Source organism: Ammodytes marinus (assembly GCF_949987685.1).
Source record: "Ammodytes marinus genome assembly, contig: scaffold_59, whole genome shotgun sequence".
Taxonomy (NCBI): Eukaryota; Metazoa; Chordata; class Actinopteri; order Uranoscopiformes; family Ammodytidae; genus Ammodytes; species Ammodytes marinus.
The window spans coordinates 204,278-206,780 of NW_027648559.1; the positions used below are offsets into that span (position 1 = coordinate 204,278).

At 37.8% G+C, this 2,503-nt stretch overlaps 1 long non-coding RNA gene across 1 annotated transcript; it reads right to left on the reverse strand.

Moving 5' to 3' along the window:
• Positions 1-557: 557 nt before the first annotated feature.
• On the reverse strand, positions 558-2,122 carry LOC307270374. Its single transcript, XR_013845544.1, has 3 exons — positions 2,075-2,122; positions 1,695-1,787; positions 558-969 (listed from the first exon to the last, which is right to left on the reverse strand). It is a non-coding gene; the product is annotated as an uncharacterized lncRNA (long non-coding RNA).
• Between the last annotated feature and the right edge of the window lie 381 nt (positions 2,123-2,503).

Consider the following 2,503-nt stretch of genomic DNA (forward strand, 5'->3'; position numbering starts at 1 on the left):
ACAGATCGTGAGGATATATTTACAGATTTTTGAGAAAGTGATTAGGACTACAAGCAGTCTCAGGAATCGGTGACTTCACCTTTAAAAAAATAAAAATAAAAATAAAAAAGATCTTGTAAGTCATTATAAATATACTATCACCATTTCACCTTTAATTTTGAAATATGTTTGAAAAAGTAAATCCAAATATGTTTATACTAAGCTGAAATATTGATAGTTTCTCAATGTAATGACTCACAGGTTTTTTTCTTTTTTTACAGTTTTAAATCAGACAAACACGGTGTGTAATGCAAGTTGTCCTTTTTTCCTTGTTTCTGGCAGCCGCCAGTTAAAGTTATAAAAATCCTCCAAGTCAATATGATACCATCTCAACATTTCACCTAATATTTAAAAATAAGTTTGAAAAAATTATTCCAAAAATGGTTTTACTTATAAGTGATAATAAATATTGAGATTTCTGTAAATATAAAAAGGAACTTATTTTACAGTTTTAAATCTGACAAACTCTGTGCATAGTAATGCATAAAACCATCAAAAATAACCAAAGTTATGTATTCTTGTGCGTGCTAAACATAGATTCTGCTCTACAGCCAGTGTGTTTTGTTCTTTTTGGACCATATCGAAACAAAAATGGAACCTTTCACCTGCTCTTCCAAAAACGTGTGACAAAATGTGTGTATATCACCTTGTGGTTTGAAGAATATTTGTCTCTCATGTGTAGTCACTGTTTTCAAGTCTGCCATACAGATTTTAGACTTTGGGGGACATCTTATGTTGCTTGAGATGCATGATGATTTTCTGGAGCACCTCAAAAGTGAAAGAAAGGGGTGCTGGAAAAGCTAGGTTCAGGTCAGTCCATGCAAAACCTCCACACCCTCGATGAAGAGGCCCATGTTTTCAGGTGGCTCCTGCGGTCCTTCCCCATGCTTTCGAAAGACAAACTCTGCAATGGCGAGCTGCTCCAGAGTCCTACAGTACATGACACAAAACATCACTGTCATCACTTTGCACTTGTATGCAGTAACTAACTATGAACCTTGTATGGTACAATAATATCACTGGCATTAGTCTTGAGTCCATTTTTGTGAAAATGCACTAATTATTCTAATGAGTAATTCAAGTATACTTTGTGTCTTGATTTTATCTGTATTTTTTTCAGGGCCCTTGACTTACTTTTTCACTATACTAGTACCTCTATCGTATGAATGTACAACAGTACATCAAATAATTTCTAATCATGTTTTGCATATTTGTTGCAATCTAGAGTAGGGGTGTGCACGTGTACATGTGTAACCGGTTAGTAAATCAAAACCATTTAGGTAAAATCAATAAACGAAAACCTTTCTCTCTCCCCCCCGCTAATACAGTTTTTAAATATGTTCTGGAGACACGCATTTATTAATTTTACAAACTATTTGGGGATGATAAAAGCTAGTCTGCCGAATCTGTCTGTCCCTCTGTGTGTGTGTGTGTGTGTGTGTGTGTGTGTGTGTGTGTATCGGCACTGCAGACAAACATGCGCGCGCACACTAATACACACACACACGCGCAGAGTCACCGTTGGGCATGAGTCACAGCCATGGACGAGTGATGAAAGATTAAAGTTACCCGGTTGACGTGAACTACGCTCGTAAGTAGACCAAACTTTATAACACCTGTTCAACCTGCATAAAAGTGTAACTGTTGAAGCTTACCGGATATTCCTTGATCAAGTCATCTGCATCCTCTCCGAGGCAGATGATGAAGGCTTTCGGTACACACTCCCTCCGAAGAAGAATGTCGTCAGTCTAGGACAACATGATATTGATTAATTTTCAATTCAATCAGTTTCATAATCGAAGACACTCTTAAAACTTAAATCCTACAATTTATTTAAAAATAAATGGACATTTGTAATGCCAGAGTTTCATTAGAAAATAAATGTAAGCTCAATGGTGTGATGGTGAAACATGAGCTGCATATATTAAAGACACTATAATGGTCTGCCCTTGTTATGTATCTGTAAAAGATAGGGAAACTCTGACACCCTCTAAGCTACCAAGGAAACTTGTTTTGTTTGATGCTCCAGATGTACCTGGTCCAAAGTGTCCGTCATTTGGCCTGTTGATCCACCTTTGATCGGCTGACTTGAGTGACTGTAACTGGGCCATGGACCCAGGAACAGCCATGAACCACAGGAACTCAGAATGGATCTAAAACAAATAGTGAATTAATAAAAGAAAATGCAAATTACTTCACTCTGTATACAATCTCAGTATTAAATGTGTTATTATGCTCTACAGCACTTTGCCACTGTTTTGAAAGTGGCTATAAGCTTTTTATGGCCATTTGTCACAACAAAGCTGTGTCACCTGACTACATTTTTCTTATCATCACCTCCCTAGTCTGGCTGAACCGTTTCCGCCAGCGTCTAAGCGCTGGCGTCGGCTAACAACGCTACGCCTCCATTGGCTGCTTCCCGGGGCTAGCCCCGCCGTAGATGATTGTGATTGGTTTAAAGAAA